General features: G+C 47.9%; 1 protein-coding gene across 2 annotated transcripts in view; it reads right to left on the bottom strand.

Moving 5' to 3' along the window:
- The window catches only part of ABCC1 (ATP binding cassette subfamily C member 1 (ABCC1 blood group)), a 440,279-nt gene that overhangs the window by 37,628 nt on the left and 383,411 nt on the right, over positions 1-19,240 (bottom strand). The gene's annotated exons all lie outside the window — the stretch shown is intronic.

Below are 19,240 nucleotides of genomic sequence, written 5' to 3'. Positions count from 1 at the left end.
TGCCTAATACATCTTACCCCTCGCCAGGTGAGACTGTAACTATAATCAATAATAATCAATGTTATTCTCTTCACCAGTCAGTAGTTTTAATGTTATGGCTGATCTGTCTATAACATCACGCACTGACCGCTGTCCCTACCACCGCCACTAAGATGACCGGGCTCACCTCGGACGGAAGATGCTGACGCATGCTCAGAAGACTGAAGAGGGACCGGAAGTAAGGAGTGCTGTGCTGAATCAACACCACCACAAATCACGCAGCGGTAGGAGGAGAGACAGGATCGTGATTGACTAGATACCGCATCACATCAGGAAGCCGGCAAAGAATCATGAATTGTACTAAGTATATGAAAAAAGCCACCCATAAGAATGCAATGTTTGGTGATAAGTAAAGCCAAACCATCGCATTCTTACATGAATAGGCCCCATACTCTGTAACAAAATACTTCCTCCACTTTCTCGAATGTCATTTATGGAACTACAGGATTAAACTAATCACAGTGTGTATATATGAATAGTCAGCTGGGTGGTTGGCCTATATTTAGGATCTCATATCGGTGATGCATGGGCACCGCAATCTTAATTCATATCAGCTGACTCCCTGATCACCAAAAAAAGAAACCACTTTAAGACCAGCTGATCTAAGGAGTCTATCAGAGGGCTTCCTCAAAAAGACTGTTACAGTGAGCCGACCAGTACCATAACTTCAGTTCGGTGACCTGCTACTGGCTCCTGGCCGCTATTCCTTGGTATATTTCTATTCCTTGTTGCGTTTCAGTCTACTAGTTCCAGCAAGTACCAGTATTCATTCTACACAGTCAATTTAATTCTGCAATTACTATTATCCATTCTACGCAGTGCACTTCAATAATACTAGTATCTATTGTACATAGTGCACTTCGGCCTGCAAGTAACAGTGTCCATTCTAGGCAGTGCACCTAAGTTTGCAAGTACTAGTATCAATTCTACACAGTGCACTTCATCCAGCAAGTTTCTACAAACACCCAGGACTGTGTGCGGGCTCTGTAGCACTTCCTGACTATTTAAAACCCCAGAAACCTGACACTGACAGCCCTTCCTGGGCTAACAAGTTGACATCAAGAAAAAAACAAGAGCTAAGCTGGGTAGCTCAGAAGAGAAAGATGGAGGAAAAATAGGATTTTGGTACTTACCAGGTAAATCCTTTTCTTTGAATCCATAGGGGGCACTGGAGTACTCTTGGGATATGGACGGTGTTAGCAAGGACAGGCACTGAGTATTTAAATTTAGTAACTCTCCTCCCCTCCATACTCCCAGAATACCTCAGTGTTTTTTCCTGAGGCGAACAGGAGCGATAGAGAGGATGAACAATGGAGAATTACATATAACATTATAACATAACAGACAACAATAAAGTTGACACATAACGTAACTGACAACTAAACAGTTGACACCATAACAGATAGAACTTGAAATTTGAACCAGTCGGTGAGAATGTGTTACCAGAAGATCCACTGAACTTACCACAAACCAGGTAAAACTGCTCTGGGTGGGCGTCTAGTGCCCCCTATGGATTCAAAGAAAAGGATTTACCTGGTAAGTACCAAAATCCTATTTTCTTTTTCATCCACTAGGGGTCACTGGAGTACTCTTGGGACGTACCAAAGCTACCCCCGTGGGCGGGAGAGCTGTTTGGCACCTGTAACACTAGGCGGCCAAAGCTAGATGCTGATGCCGCAAACGTATCAAACTTGTAAAAGCGCCCAAACGTGTGCACTGATGACCATGTAGTCGCACGGCAAAGCTGCGTCGTAGAAGCCCCACAACCAGCTGCCCATGAAGTTCCCACAGAACGTGTGGAATGAGCTGTTACTGATGTAGGCGGCTGTAACCTAGCATGAAGGTAAGCCTGACGTATGGTCAGTTTAATCCATCTGGATAAGGTCTGCTTAGAAGCTGGCCAAACCATCTTGGCAGCATCATAGAGAACAAACATCGTATCCGTCTTACGAACTGTAGACGTTCGGGATACATAAACGCGTAGTGCACGTACCACATCCAAAGTTCCAGAATCTCCTGTTAACACAGGAACTACTATTTGTTAATTGATGTGAAAAGATGACACTACCTTTGGTAAGAAAGCGGAATTCGTCCGAAGTTCCGCTCTGTCATCATGAAACCCCAAATACGGTGGCTTGCATGACAAGGCACCCAAATCTGAAACGAGCCTCGCCGAAGCTAAGGCTAGGTGAAAAATTGTTTTCCAAGTGAGAAACTTAATATCCACCTGTTGTAAGGGTTCAAAATATGAAGACTGTAAAAAATCTAAAACCAGATTCAAGTCCCATGGCGCTGTAGGTGGAATGAATGGAGGCTGTACTCTGAGGACACCTTGCAGAAAAGTGTGTACAGACGGCAATAGAGCCAAACGTCTTTGAAAGTAAATTGACAAAGCAGAGACCTGCACCTTTAGTGTAGATAAACAAAGTCCTCCATCTAACCTCATCTGTAGAAACAACAAAAAACGGGATAACTTGAAAGATGATGTCGGAAACTTCCGAGCTTCACACCAACCTATACAGGCATGCCAAATTCTGTAATAATGAGCTGCCGTAACTGGCTTCCTAGCACGTAACATGGTTGGTATAACCGATTTTGGAATGCCCTCTCTTCTTAAGAGGGCGGTCTCAACAGCCACCCCGTCAAACGCAGCCACGCTAAATCGGGGTAAAGGAACGGACCCTGTTGTAACAGATCTGGACGTAGCGGGAGCGGCCAAGGATAGTCTGCGAGTAGCCCGCGGAGATCCGAGAACCAAGCTCTCCGAGGCCAATGAGACGCCACTAGTATGACTGAGGCGGACTCTCGTTTGATCCGTTTTAGCAACAGAGGGAGCAGCGGAAACGGTGGAAACAGATACACGAGGCTGTACGGCCACATGATTGTGAGAGCATCCACCGCCACAGCCTTTGGATCTCGCGTTCTGGACAAACACTGGGGCGTTTGGTGATTGCGGCGAGATGCCATCAGATCCACTTGTGGGTAACCCCACCTTTGGACCAACATGTGAAACACTTCTGGATTTAATGCCCATTCTCCTGGATGAAAATCCCGACGGCTGAGATAATACGCCTCCCAGTTGTCCACTCCCGGAATGAACACAGCCGACAATATCACTTGGTGATGCTCGGCCCAATTGAGGATTCGAGCTACTTCCCGCATGGCCATTGCGACTTCTCGTTCCTCCTTGTTTGTTGATGTACGCGACCGCCGTCGCGTTGTCTGACTGCAGCTGGACAGTCTGAGACTGGAGCATGTGCACTGCTTGTCGTAGTGCATTGTAAATTGCCCGGAGTTCCAGGACATTTATAGACAGCAATCTTTCGTGATCCGCCCAGAGACCCTGGAGCTAACAATTTTGAACCACAGCTCCCCAACCTCTAAGACTCGCGACCGTCGTTAGAATTATCCAATTCCAGACGCCGAACCGTTTCCCTGTGGTTAGATTGTGTACTTTGAGCCAGCAGAGTAGAGATACTCTGGCCCGTGGAGACAACCTCACCCTCTGGTGAATCTGCAGATGCGAGCCCGACCACTGTGCGAGCACATCCAGTTGAAAAGGACGCAAGTGAAATCTTCCGAACTGAAGCGCTTCGAAAGCCGCCACCATTGTGCCTAACAGGCGAATGCACAAATGTACAGAGACTGTGCATGGCTTGAGCACTAATTGTACCAGATGACGAATACTCCATACTTTCTGTTCTGGTAGGTAAATTCTTTTGATCTACCGTATCGAGAATCATTCCTAGGAATTGAAGTCGTTGAGACGGAATCAGATGTAATTTCTTGAAGTTGACAATCCAACCGTGCCGAACTAGCACATTAGTACGTTAGCAACGCATGTTGGAGGATCATCTGTTGAGACGGAACTTTGATGAGTAGATCGTCCAAGTACGGAACTATTATCACTCCCAGGGATCTGAGATGAGCTATCATCGCAGACATCACTTTGGTGAATACCCGAGGCGCTGACGAGAGGCCAAACGGTAGAGCCTGAAACTGGCAATGGTTTTGCCGTACCGCAAAATCAAGAACCTCTGATGAAGTGGCCAAATTGGGATGTGTAAGTACGCATCCTTGAGATCCAGCGCAATCATGAATTCCAGTAGCTCTAAACCTGCAAATACTGACCGCAGGGATTCCAACTTGAATCTGTAGTAAGTGACGTACTGATTGAGAGCCTTTAAGTTCAATATTGGTCTGACCGAGCCATCCGGCTTTGGTCCTACAAAAAGACTGGAATAATAACCCTGACCTTGTTGGTGAACAGGGACCGGAATCAAAACTGCTGAATCCAGCAGAGACTGAATGGCAATTTGAAGAACCGCCTTCTTGTCTTCCGACACAGGTAGACCTGTCTTGAAAAACCACAGTGATGGGAGACAGTCGAACCCTATTTTGTAACCTTTTAACACTAAATGGCGGATCCACCCATCTGTGGATGTCTGGAAACACGCTAAATGGAACGTATGAAGGCGTGCCCCCACAACTGGAGATCCGAGATGGACTGGAAGGCCATCATGCCACTGGCTTGTCGGTGACCTTAGCGTTTTGACGACGGATGGTGGTTTGTTGAAAACCACGTCCTCTGCCTCGTCCACCAGGTGTGGTTGTTCCTCTACCACGGCCTCGAAAGGGCTGAGGGCTAAAGGATTTGAACGCTGGTCCAGAGTATTTCCGTGTAGGTACCGTTGGAAGCAATGGTAGGAAAGGAGACTAGGCCCCCCGTGGTCTAAAAAATCCATTTGTCCAATTGAGGACCAAACAACTTTCGCGTAAGGTAATGCTTCTATTCTTCTCTCGACCTTTGCCTCCGCCTGCCAAGGACGCAGCCAGAGCGCTTGTCGTGCCGCAACTAGTGACGCTGAAAGGAGAGAACTGACTAGTCAGACATCCGTAGAAGCTGTACGTAGATAATCAGCACCTTCGCAGATTTGATCAGCGAGAAGTATAAGGTGGTCGTCTTGTAGGGCGGACCTGAGTCCTGTTATCCATACAAGCAGCGATGTAGTTACCCAAATGCCAACCAAACGAGGTGGAAGCAACACCCCTGCTACTGTATACATCGACTTTAGCATAGCTCCCATGGAGATGTCACTGACTCTGGAAACGGGTAACTAGACTTAAATCGGCGAGGTTTAGAAACCTGTGTATCAGGATTCTATATTAACATCTTATTTAGAGATTCGGAAAAAAATAAGAAACACACTGCAGATGTGTCGTCTAGTAAAGACCACCCTATAATTTGTCAGAGGTGCCTCAGTCTCTGTAAACTTCAGAGACTGACGCACCCACACTATCTGACTGCTGGTCTATTCACCCTTCTCATATTCATCTTGCGCAGTTAGGCCAGGCATAGAATCGTCAGGATTGCAACATAGCAGAAACTCGGAATTCATAAGGCAAATGAGAACTATCTTTGCAAAATCGGAGACGAAATGGGAGTATAAAATATACCGTGCATGTGGTAGACATTGCAGTGAAACTACTTTTTCGTTTTTGCTGGTGACTTACTCATTATGTAACCAGACAAACTCCACCTCAGTAAAATTACTAAAATGTGTATGTGGTCAAAGTGCAGTGCACGCGGGCAGACTATAAGAAACCTGATCCAAAAATTCCTACTAACACCCCTGCGCCATCCGGTGGAGCAGTGTTGTAGGACAGGAATGTTCTGGAAAAGAAACAGAAAGTATGATTAAAATGGCCTCCAGCCATGTGCTTATAGTCAAAGAACATATTTCCTTACGTGACCATATATACTTATAGCATTTTATATACATTTTCTATGGTATAATAAGTGCTTGTATAATACGTATGCATATATAACACAATGCAGCCCTTTCTTTAGCAGAGGCTGTCTATTGCTGCTGATGTGGCATAATGTCTCCCCCCCACCTGCAGCTGCATGTAATAGGGACAGGGAAAACTCCTGACTGCCCAGCATGAGCCCACTAGTTACTAGAGGGCTGTTTTATAGGGACAGACCGCGGCAGCAGTGTGCACTGTCAGTGGTCTGAGTGGTCAGAGGCGCCGGCATTCCCCCCCCCCCCCCTCCTGCTTCAACCTCAGCGCGAGCAGGGAGCTGGCAGCGACTGTTACGCTGAGCTGCCGGCCGTTACCGAGACAGACCGCGGCAGCAGTGAACGCTGTCCGCGGTCTGAGTGAGCAGAGACGCCGGCAGCTTCCTTCCCCTAAGTGACGGAGCCTCCGGTCTGATTGTGCACAACAAACAGGGAGCGCCGACAACGGCGCTTGTAGCGGCCGTTCAGCGCGTCCCTCTGAGCGGCAGCCGGGAGTAGGGGAGCGGCGGCGGGGAGCTGTTATCAGCGGTGACGGGGAGCAGAGCAGCGGGATGACCTCGGGTGACGCACATAGCAGTCCTCCCACACGGCGGGGCGGCAGCGTGAGCTGACCGCCCCGATCATAAATACCTGTGATCCTGTGCTCTAACGGGGCTTCTCTAGCAAGCTCCGTACTGTAGTCTCAGCTGAAGGTAGCTGACCTGTGCTCTTGGGCTCTGACGGGGCTTCTCCAGCAAGCTTCGTCCAGTCCTTTCTGCAGCCTCAGCTGAAGTTAGCTGAGCTGCTTGTGGCTGTGAGGGGGCTCCTATTGTGAGGACCGACACGACAAGAGCTGCACGCAGCAGCTTCTGTAATCCCAGACCCAGAGCTTTTGTGTAAGGGATTGTAATTAGAAAAAAAGTATAAAAAGTAAAAATAAAATAATCTAAAAGTTAACTATGTGGAGGAGCTCCACACTTTGTGCTTCTATCCATGTGAGCACCGAAAAAACACTGGGGTATTCTGGGAGTATGGAAGGGAAGAGAGTTACTAAATTTAAATATTCAGTGCCTGTCCTTGCTAACACCGTCCATATCCCAAGAGTACTCCAGTGACCCCTAGTGGACGAAAAAATAAGATTTTACTTACCGATAAATCTATTTCTCATAGTCCGTAGTGGATGCTGGGGACTCCGTCAGGACCATGGGGAATAGCGGCTCCGCAGGAGACAGGGCACAAAAGCAAGCTTTTAGGATCACATGGTGTGTACTGGCTCCTCCCCCTATGACCCTCCTCCAAGCCTCAGTTAGGTACTGTGCCCGGACGAGCGTACACAATAAGGAAGGATCTTGAATCCCGGGTAAGACTCATACCAGCCACACCAATCACACCGTACAACTTGTGATTTGAACCCAGTTAACAGTATGATAACAATGAAGTAGCCTCTAAAAAAGATGGCTCACAACAATAATAACCCGATTTTTTTGTAACAATAACTATGTACAAGTAATGCAGACAATCCGCACTTGGGATGGGCGCCCAGCATCCACTACGGACTATGAGAAATAGATTTATCGGTAAGTAAAATCTTATTTTCTCTAACGTCCTAGTGGATGCTGGGGACTCCGTCAGGACCATGGGGATTATACCAAAGCTCCCAAACGGGCGGGAGAGTGCGGATGACTCTGCAGCACCGAATGAGAGAACTCCAGGTCCTCCTCAGCCAGGGTATCAAATTTGTAGAATTTAGCAAACGTGTTTGCCCCTGACCAAGTTGCAGCTCGGCAAAGTTGTAAAGCCGAGACCCCTCGGGCAGCCGCCCAAGATGAGCCCACCTTCCTTGTGGAATGGGCATTTACAGATTTTGGCTGTGGCAGGCCTGCCACAGAATGTGCAAGCTGAATTGTACTACAAATCCAACGAGCAATAGTCTGCTTAGAAGCAGGAGCACCCAGCTTTTTGGGTGCCTACAATATAAACAGCAAGTCAGACTTTCTGACTCCAGCCGTCCTGGAATTATATATATATATATATATATATATATATATATATATATATATATATATATATATATATATTTTCAGGTCCCTGACAACGTCTAGCAACTTGGAGTCCTCCAAGTCCCTAGTAGCCGCAGGCACCACAATAGGTTGTTTCAGGTGAAACGCTGACACCACCTTAGGAAGAAACTGGGGACGAGTCCGCAGTTCTGCACTGTCCCGAATGGAAAATCAAATATGGGCTTTTGTAAGACAAAGCCACCAATTTTGACACTCGCCTGGCCGAGGCCAGGGCCAACAGCATGGTCACTTTCCATGTGAGATATTTCAAATCCACAGATTTGAGTGGTTCAAACCAATATGATTTGAGGAATCCCAACACTACGTTGAGATCCCACGGTGCCACTGGAGGCACACAAGGGCTGTATATGCAATACTCCCTTGACAAACGTCTGGACTTCAGGAACTGAAGCCAATTCTTTCTGGAAGAAAATCTATAGGGCCGAAACTTGAACCTTAATGGACCCCAATTTGAGGCTCATAGACACTCCTGTTTGCAGGAAGTGCAGAAATCGACCTAGTTGAAATTTTTTCGTGGGGCCTTCCTGGCCTCACCCACGCAACATATTTTTACCACATGTGGTGATAATGTTGTGCGGTCACCTCCTTCCTGGCTTTGACCAGGGTAGGTATGACCTCTTCCGGAATGCCTTTTCCCTTAGGATCCGGCGTTCAAACCGCCATGCCGTCAAACGCAGTCGCGGTAAGTCTTGGAACAGACAAGGTCCCTGCTGGAGCAGGTCCTTTCTTAAAGGCCGATGCCACGGTTCCTCTTGGAACAGACATGGTACTTGCTGAAAGCAAATCCCTTCTTAGCTCCCGAGGCCATTAGTCCTCTGTGAGCATCTCTTGAAGTTCCGGTTACCAAGTCCCTCTTGGCCAATCCGGAGCCACGAGTATAGTTCTTACTCCTCTATGTCTTATAATTCTCAATACCTTGGTTATGAGAAGCAGAGGAGGGAACACATACACCGACTGTTACACCCACGGTGTTACCAGGACGTCCACAGCTATCGCCTGAAGGTCTCGTGACCTGGCGCAATACCTGTCCCATTTTTTGTTCGGGCGGGACGCCATCATGTCCACCTTTGGTCTTTCCCAACGGTTCACAATCATGCGGAAAACTTCCCGATGAAGTTCCCACTCTCCCGGGTGGAGGTCGTGCCTGCTGAGGAAGTCTGCTTCCCAGTCGTCCACTCCCGGAATGAACACTGCTGACAGTGCTATCACATGATTTTCCGCCTAGCGAAAAATCCTTGCAGTTTTGCCACTGCCCTCCTGCTTCTTGTGCCGCCCTTTCTGTTTACGTGGGCGACTGCCGTGATGTCATCCCACTGGATCAATACCGGCTGACCTTGAAGCTGAGGTCTTGCTAAGCTTAGAGCATTATAAATTTGCTCTTAGCTCCAGTATATTTATGTGGAGAGAATTCTCCAGACTTGATCACACTCCTTGTGTGACTGCTCCCCAGCCTCTCAGGCTGGCCTCCGTGGTCACGAGCATCCAATCCTGAATGCCGAATCTGCGGCCCTCTAGAAGATGAGCACTCTGTAATCACCACAGGAGAGACACCCTTGTCCTTGGATATAGGGTTATCCGCTGATGCATCTGAAGATGCGATCCGGACCATTTGTCCAGCAGATCCCACTGAAGAGTTCTTGCGTGAAATCTGCCGAATGGAAGCGCTTTGTAATAAGCCACCATTTTTTACCAGGACTCTTGTGCAATGATGCACTGACACTTTTCCTGGTTTTAGGAGGATCCCGATTAGCTCGGATAACTCCCTGGCTTTCTCCTCTGGGAGAAACACCTTTTCCTGGACTGTGTCCAGAATCATCCCTAGGACCAGCAGACGTGTCGTCGGAACAACTGCGGTTTTGGAATATTTAGAATCCACCCGTGCTGTCGTAGAACTACTTGAGATAGTGCTACTCCGACCTCCAACTGTTCTCTGGACCTTGTTCTTATCAGGAGGTCGTCCATTTTCTTTGAAGACGAATCCTCCTTTCGGTCATTAAGGCACCCATCCAACGGCATCGTCTTGAAACTGATAGTGACAGTTCTGTACCACGAACCTGAGGTACCCTTGGTGAGAAAAGGCAAATTTTGGGACATGGAGGTAAGCATCCCTGATGTCCCGGGACACCATATAGTCCCCTTGTTCTTTGCTATCACTGCTCTGAGTGACTCCATCTGGATTTGAACCCTTGTAAGTGTTCAAATTTTTCAGATTTAGAATAGGTCTCACCTAGCCTTCAGTACCACCATATAGTGTGGAGTAATACCCCTTTCCTTGTTGTCGGAGGGGTAATTTTATTATCACCTGCTGGGAATACAGCTTGTGAATTGTTTTCAATACTGCCTCCCTGTCGGAGGGAGACATTGGTACAGCAGACTACAGGAACCTGCGAGGGGGGAAACCTCTCGACATTCCAATCTGTACCCCTTGGATACTACTTGTAGGATCCAGGGGTCCTGTACGGTCCCAGCGTCATGCTGAGAACTTGGTAGAAGCGGTGGAGGGCTTCTGTTCCTGGGAATGGGCTGCCTGCTGCAGTCTTCTTCCCTTTCCTCTATCCCTGGGCAGATATGACTCTTATAGGGACGAAAGGACTGAGGCTGAAAAGACGGTGTCTTTTTCTGCAGAGATGTGACTTAGGGTAAAAAACGGTGGATTTTCCAGCAGTTGCCCTGGCCACCAGGTCCCATGGACCGACCCCAAATAACTCCTCCCCTTTATACGGCAATACATCTTTGTGCCGTTTGGAATCTGCATCACCTGACCACTGTCGTGTCCATAAACATCTTCTTGCAGATATGGACATCGCATTTACTCTTGATGCCAGAGTGCAAATATCCCTCTGCGCATCTCGCATATATAGAAATGCATCCTTTAAATGCTCTATAGTCAATAAAATACTGTCCCTGTCAAAGGTATCAATATTTTTAGTCAGGGAATCCGACCAAGCCACCTCAGCTCTGCACATCCAGGCTGAGGCGATCGCTGGTCGCAGTATAACACCAGCATGTGTGTGTATACTTTTTAGGATATTTTTCAGCCTCCTATCAGCTGGCTCCTTAAGTACGGCCCTATCCGTAGATGGTACCGCCACTTGTTCTGATAAGCGTGTGAGCGCCTTATCCACCCTGAGGGGTGTTTCCCACCGCGCCTTAACTTCTGGCGGGAAAGGGTATACCGCCAATAATTTTCTATCGGGGGAAACCCACGCATCATCACACACTTCATTTAATTTATCTGATTCAGGAAAAACTACAGGTAGTTTTTTCACCTCACATATAATACCCTTTTTTGTGGTACTTGGAGTATCAGAAATATGTAACACCTCCTTCATTGCCCTTAACGTGTGGCCCTAAAAGAAAATACGTTTGTTTCTTCACCGTCGACACTGAAATCAGTGTCCGTGTCTGGGTCTGTGTCGACCGACTGAGGTAAATGGGCATTTTACAGCCCCTGACGGTGTTTGAGACGCCTGGACAGATACTAATTTGTTCGCCGGCCCTCTCATGTCGTCAACCGGCTTGCAGCGTGTTGACATTGTCACGTAATTTCCATAAATAAGCCATCCATTCCGGTGTCGACTCCCTAGAGAGTGACATCACCATTACAGGCAATTTGCTCCGCCTCCTCACCAATATTTTCCTCATACATGTCGACACACACGTACCGACATACAGCACACACATAGGGAATGCTCTGATAGAGGACAGGACCCACTAGCCCTTTGGGGAGACAGAGGGAGAGTTTGCCAGCACACACCAAAACGCTATAATTATCCAGGGACAACCTTTATATAAGTGTTCCTCCCTTATAGCATTTTAATATATATACATATCGCCAAATCAGTGCCCCCCCTCTCTGTTTTAACCCTGTTTCTGTAGTGCAGTGCAGGGGAGAGCATGGTAGCCTTCCCACCAGCCTTTCTGTGAGGGAAAATGGCGCTGTGTGCTGAGGAGAATAGGCCCCGCCCCCTTTTCGGCGGGCTTCTTCTCCGGAGTTTTAGATATCTGGCAGGGGTTAAATACATCCATATAGCCTCAAGGGCTATATGTGATGTATTTTTCGCCATACAGGTATTATACATTGCTGCCCAGGGCGCCCCCCCCCAGCGCCCTGCACCCTCCGTGACCGCTGTGTGAAGTGTGCTGACAACAATGGCGCACAGCTGCAGTGCTGTGCGCTACCTGATGAAGACTGAGAGTCTTCTGCCGCCTGGTTCCGGACCTCTTCATCTTCAGCGTCTGCAAGGGGGGTCGGCGGCGCGGCTCCGGGACGAACCCCAGGGCGAGCCCTGTGTTCCGACTCCCTCTGGAGCTATGTCCAGTAGCCTAAGAATCCAATCCATCCTGCACGCAGGTGAGTTGAAAATCTCTCCCCTAAGTCCCTCGATGCAGTGAGCCTGTTGCCAGCAGGACTCACTGAAAATAAAGAACCTAAAAACTTTTTCTAAGTAACTCTTTAAGAGAGCCACCTAGATTGCACCCTTCTCGGCCGGGCACAAAAACCTAACTGAGGCTTGGAGGAGGGTCATAGGGGGAGGAGCCAGTACACACCATGTGATCCTAAAAGCTTGCTTTTGTGCCCTGTCTCCTGCGGAGCCGCTATTCCCCATGGTCCTGACGGAGTCCCCAGCATCCACTAGGACGTTAGAGAAAGAAATGGTTACATTATTCATCACATACTGATTACCTCTCTCAGACTATCTGCATTACCGTGGTTCTCCCCCATCTTACATGGTGTACAAGCATACACATGATGGTGGGTAAACAGTCAGCTTGACTAGCACCCCTTCCATCTGCCTTGGGTGTTTTTAATTAGGAATGTGTTCCTGGCATTTGCAGGCTGCATACTGTGAAAGGCACTAGTATGGTAAGTACTGTATGAATTTAGACAATTAGTCGGTTTTAGGGATGAGTTTGGGGCATGGGGCCCTCTGGATTGGTGTGGCATGGCTGCCTTGGGGCATCACATTATAATATTTAATTCAACACCTTTGTAGCACCTTTTATTTAATGACCTAAGTAGTACCTATCAATCTCCTACCCATGTAACACTCTTACTACACAGATTATGCTTCTTATTAACACTTACTAACACTTTAAACTCTCATTAGTGTGATGCCTTAGGGCGTTTGGCTTGTGCTGACTTGGGGGTTTCCGTGTCCTGGACTTGTATTTTCGTGTGAGGGACCTACCTGATGATGAGGGCACCTTGACATGGTGGGTGGGCTCTTATATTTTGAGGCAAAAATTATGCCAAGCACCTCATTTTTGCTTTATGCTAAACTGCAAGTTTACTATTACTATATAATTGTTATGAGCAATGCTATTGGCAGTGCTTGGTGCCTAGGATATGCACCTGCAATTTGTCAATTTGTCTTGTGTGAAACTACAGTTTCAGCAAGGTAGCACCTCCCTCATTATATATCACCACTACACATCATGCTCTGGCTAGAATACTAATCATAAACTTGAAAATAAGAAACAAATTAAAACCCATACAAAATATATAGTCATGCGGGCTGTAACGTTTGTGTGCAAAGAGCAAACATTCACTCCTATAAACTGGGTACGGGTAAGGGACAGCAACGTTTCTTCTTGTTTACACAACCGGAATATCTTCCAATGATAAAGAACTCAAAGTATGCATGTATGTGTAATATTTACAGAAAAGTGAATATCCCATAAATACTGCATAATGGGATGTACTTTTTCCATTCTCTAAACTAGAAAAAATAAAAATAAATAAATATCCATGAACGCCAACCAGTTCATTTTAATGGAGTACTTTACAGCCAGATTTAGGGTTGAACGCATGTACACTTAGCGGACAGATCTCATTATTTTTCTCACACATCCTAGAGGATGCTGGGGACGACGTCAAGACCATGGGGTATAGACGGGATCCGCAGGAGACATGGGCACTCTAAAGACTTTTCATTGGGTGTGAACTGGCTCCTCCCTCTATGCCCCTCCTTCAGACCTCAGTTTTAGAAATGTGCCCAGGTCGACTGGATGCACTCTGAGGAGCTCTACTGAGTTTCTCTGAAAAGACTTATGTTACATTTTTTTCTTTTCAGGGAGATCTGCTGGCATCAGACTCCCTGCTTCGTGGGACTGAGAGGGCAGAAGCAGAACCAACTTCCTCAGAGTTTCATGGCTCTGCTTCTGGCTGACAGGACACCATTAGCTCCTCAAGGGAACTGAATGCTAGCCGTGTCTAGATGCTCACTCCCACAGCACGCCGTCACCCCCCTCACAGAGCCAGAAGTCAGGTGAGTATAAGAAGAATGATCTTCTATCAAGTAAGTGACGGCTAAGGTGAGGTGCGGCTGGAGGGAGCGCAGCATGCCATTGCTGCCCACACACACAGGCACTACAGGGTGCAGGGTGGGGGCGCGCTGGGCAGCAAGAAAAATACCTCAAACTGGCTAAAAGGGGGCATTAGTTGCCGCTGGCACAGTCCTACCCCTGCCAGTATAAATATTACAGTGTTTGTATGAGTGTAAGGACGCCTCCATTGCGGGGTCGGAGCTTCTTCCTCAGGCAGCCAGCACACTACTCGGAGCCATTTTCTCTCTCTCCTCAGGCTGCAGAGAACACGCTGGTCCTCTCCTCCACTTCTGACAAGTACAGGGTGCTATTAAAGGAGGGCACAGAGCGATTGTGGTTCATTTGATAGTGTATATTACTATTTAAAAAGCGCTGTTAGGCTGTGGACATACTGTGTTCACAGGAAATACTGGCACTGGGATTGTGAACGGGCTGCTCCTATCCTGTGTCCTTCTGACAGATTTTACTGTGGGTCTGTCCCCAAAATAAGTCCCAGTGTGTCTGTTGGTGTGCTGTACACGTGTGAGGCATGTCTGAGGCAGGGAGTTCCTCCCCGGAGGAAGCCATTTTAGGGACACAGAGTTGTAATGTGGTGGCGCTACCGGCACACCAAGAGCCTGCATGAGTGAAAGAGATACGCGACAGTATGCATCTGATTAACCGTAGATTAGATAAGTCTGAATCTAAGGCTGCATGCTGGAGAAAATCTGTGGAAGATGTGATTTTTCAGGATGCTGTTGTTCCTTATGCGGGCGGCCACTCTGGGTCACATAAGAGACCATTTGCAAATGTTGTAAACACTGATACCGACATGGATTCTGACTCGTGTCGACGATAGTGAATCCAGAGAGATAGATCATAAATTGGCAAAAAAAATAAGATTTTACTTACCGGTAAATCTATTTCTCGTAGTCCGTAGTGGATGCTGGGGACTCCGTAAGGACCATGGGGAATAGACGGGCTCCGCAGGAGACATGGGCACTTTAAGAAAGAATTTAGATTCTGGTGTGCTCTGGCTCCTCCCTCTATGTCCCTCCTCCAGACCTCAGTTAGAGAAACTGTGCCCGGAAGAGCTGACAGTACAAGGAAAGGATTTCGGTAATCCAGGGCAAGATTCATACCAGCCACACCAATCACACCGTATAACATGAGTTTATAACAACCAGTCAACAGTATGACAACAACAGAGCATCAGGTCCAACCCTGATGCAACCATAACATAACCCTTATTGAAGCAATAACTATAAACAAGCATTGCAGATAAAGTCCGCACTTGGGACGGGCGCCCAGCATCCACTACGGACTACGAGAAATAGATTTACCGGTAAGTAAAATCTTATTTTTTCTAACGTCCTAGTGGATGCTGGGGACTCCGTAAGGACCATGGGGATTATACCAAAGCTCCCAAACGGGCGGGAGAGTGCGGATGACTCTGCAGCACCGATTGAGCAAACACAAGGTCCTCCTCAGCCAGGGTATCAAACTTGTATAACTTTGCAAAAGTGTTTGAACCTGACCAAGTAGCCGCTCGGCAAAGCTGTAATGCCGAGACCCCTCGGGCAGCCGCCCAAGAAGAGCCCACCTTCCTAGTGGAATGGGCCTTAACTGATTTTGGCAGCGGCAATCCAGCCGCAGAATGAGCCTGCTGAATCGTGTTACAGATCCAGCGAGCAATAGTCTGCTTTGAAGCAGGAGCACCAAGCTTGTTGGAAGCATACAGGATAAACAAAGACTCTGTTTTCCTGACACTAGCTGTTCTGGCTACATAAACCTTCAAAGCCCTGACTACATCAAGCAACTCGGAATCCTCCAAGTCAGTAGTAGCCACAGGCACCACAATAGGTTGATTTATATGAAAGGATGAAACCACTTTCGGCAGAAATTGTGGACGGGTCCGCAATTCTGCTCTATCCGCATGGAAAACCAGATAGGGGCTTTTATGTGACAAAGCCGCCAACTCTGACACACGCCTAGCCGAAGCCAAGGCTAATAGCATGACCACCTTCCAAGTGAGATATTTCAAATCCACCGTTTTGAGTTGTCCAAACCAGTGGGATTTCAGGAAACTCAACACCACATTAAGATCCCAAGGTGCCACTGGAGGCACAAAAGGGGGCTGAATATGCAGCACTCCCTTTACAAACGTCTGAACTTCAGGTAGAGAAGTCAACTCCTTTTGAAAGAAAATGGATAGTGCCGAAATCTGGACCTTAATGGAACCCAATTTTAGGCCCAAATTCACTCCTGACTGTAGGAAGTGAAGGAACGGCCCAGCTGGAATTCCTCCGTAGGGGCATTCCTGGCCTCACACCCAGCAACATATTTTCGCCATATACGGTGACAATGTTGAGCTGTTACGTTCTTCCTAGTCTTTATCAGCGTAGGAATGAACTCATCCGGAATGCCTTTCTCCGCTAGGATCCGGCGTTCACCCGCCATGCCGTCAAACGCAGCCGCGGTAAGTCTTGGAACAGACAGGGCCCCTGTTGCAACAAGTCCTGTCTTAGAGGAAGAGGCCACGGGTCCTCTGTGAGCATTTCTTGCAGATCTGGATACCAAGTCCTTCGTGGACAATCTGGAACAATGAGTATCGTTCTCACTCCCCTTTTTCTAATTATTCTCAGCACCTTGGGTATGAGAGGAAAAGGAGGAAATACATAGACCGACTGGAACACCCACGGTGTCACCAGGGCGTCTACAGCTACCGCCTGAGGGTCTCTTGACCTGGCGCAATACCTCTGTAGTTTTTTGTTGAGGCGGGATGCCATCATGTCCACCTGTGGCAGTACCCACCGACTTGCAGTCTGTGCGAAAACTTCCTGATGAAGTCCCCACTCCCCCTGGTGGAGGTCGTGTCTGCTGAGGTAGTCTGCTTCCCAGTTGTCCACTCCCGGGATGAACACTGTTGATAGTGCGCTTACGTGATTTTCCGCCCAGCGAAGAACTCTGGTGGCTTCCGCCATCGCTACCCTGCTCCTTGTGCCGCCTTGTCGATTCACATGAGCCACTGCGGTGGTGTCTGACTGAATCAGAACCGGTTGGTCGCGAAGCAGGGACTCCGCTTGACGTAGGGCGTTGCATACGGCCCTTAGTTCCAGGATGTTGATGTGAAGGCAAGTCTCCTGACTTGACCACAGACCTTGGAAATATCTTCCCTGTGTGACTGCTCCCCACCCTCGGAGGCTTGCATCCGTGGTCACCAGGACCCAGTCCTGAATGCCGAATCTGCGGCCCTCGAGAAGGTGAGCACTCTGCAGCCCCCACAGGAGAGACACCCTGGCCCTGGGGGATAGGGTGATTAACCGATGCATCTGAAGATGTGATCCGGACCACTTGTCCAGTAAGTCCCATTGAAAGGTCCTCGCATGGAACCTGCCGAAGGGAATGGCCTCGTATGATGCCACCATCCTTCCCAGGACTCGAGTGCAGTGATGCACTGACACCTGTTTTGGTTTTAATAGGTTCCTGACCAGTGTCATGAGATCCTGAGCTCTCTCTATCGGGAGATAAACCCTTTTCTGGTCTGTGTCTAGAATCATGCCTAGGAAAGGTAGACGAGCCGTAGGAACCAACTGCGACTTTGGAATATTTAGAATCCAGCCGTGCTGCCGTTACACTTCCAGAGAAAGTGCTACGCTGATCAGCAACTGCTCTCTTGATCCCGCTTTTATGAGGAGATCGTCCCAGTATGGGATAATTGCGACCCCTTGCTTCCGCAGGAGTACCATCATTTCCGCCATTACCTTGGTAAATATTCTCGGTGCCGTGGAGAGACCAAACGGCAACGTCTGAAATTGGTAATGACAATCCTGTACCACAAATCTGAGGTACGCCTGATGAGGTGGATAAATGGGGACATGCAGGTATGCATCCTTTATGTCCAGAGACACCATAAAATCCCCCCCTTCCAGGCTTGCGACGACCACTCTGAGCGATTCCATCTTGAACTTGAACCTTTTCAGGTATATGATCAGGGATTTTAAAATCAATATGGGTCTGACCGAACCGTCCGGTTTCGGGACTACAACATGGTCGAATAATAACCCCCTCCTTGTTGAAGGAGGGGAACCTTGACCACCACCTGTTGAAGATACAATTTGTGAATTGCAGGTAACACTATTTCCCTCTCGTGGGGGGAAGCCGGCAGGGCCGTCGGTGAGGCGGCATCTCCTCGAAGTCCAGCTTGTATCCCTGAGACACAATATCTATTGCCCAGGGATCCAACAGGGAGTGAACCCACTTGTGGCTGAAATTTCGAAGACGTGCCCCCACCGGGCCTAGCTCCGCCTGTGGAGCCCCAGCGACATGCGGTGGATTTTGTAGAGGCCGGGGAGGACTTCTGTTCCTGGGAACTAGCTGTGTTGTGCAGCTTCTTTCCTCTGCCCCTGCCTCTGGCAACAAAGGACGCACCTCAGACTTTCTTGCTTCTTTGTGATCGAAAGGACTGCATTTGATAATGTCGTGCTTTCCTAGGCTGTGCTGGAACATAAGGCAAAAGATCAGAACTACCAGCTATAGCTGTGGAGACCAGGTCCGGGATCCCTTCTCCACACAATCTTCAGCCTTGTAAGTAAGGTAAACCTTCCATATGCCTCTTAAGTCGGCATCACATGTCCATTGCATGTTCCACAGGACATGTCAAGCAGAAATCGACATAGCGTTGACTCTAGAACCCAGTAGACTAATGTCTCTTTGGGCATGTTTTATATATATATATATCTATATATCTATATATATCTATATATAAACATATATATATATATATATATATATATATATATATACACATACATACATACTAGGGTCTCAATCTCTGCTGACAAGGTATCTGTCCACGCTGCTGCAGCGCTATAAACCCCTGCCGACACAAACGCCGGTCTGAGTAGAGTACCAGAATGTGTGTAAATGGACTTCAAAGTACTTTTACTGCATGCTATCTTCAGGATCCCTGAGGATAGCTGTTAAGTCAGCGCTACCTATTGGGCAAATGCGACACCCTAGAGGAAG

The sequence above is a fragment of the Pseudophryne corroboree genome, chromosome 7 (assembly GCF_028390025.1).
Source record: "Pseudophryne corroboree isolate aPseCor3 chromosome 7, aPseCor3.hap2, whole genome shotgun sequence".
Taxonomy (NCBI): Eukaryota; Metazoa; Chordata; class Amphibia; order Anura; family Myobatrachidae; genus Pseudophryne; species Pseudophryne corroboree.
The sequence above is the reverse complement of the archived record's forward strand: the minus strand, read 5'-3'. Positions and strand labels throughout refer to the sequence as shown.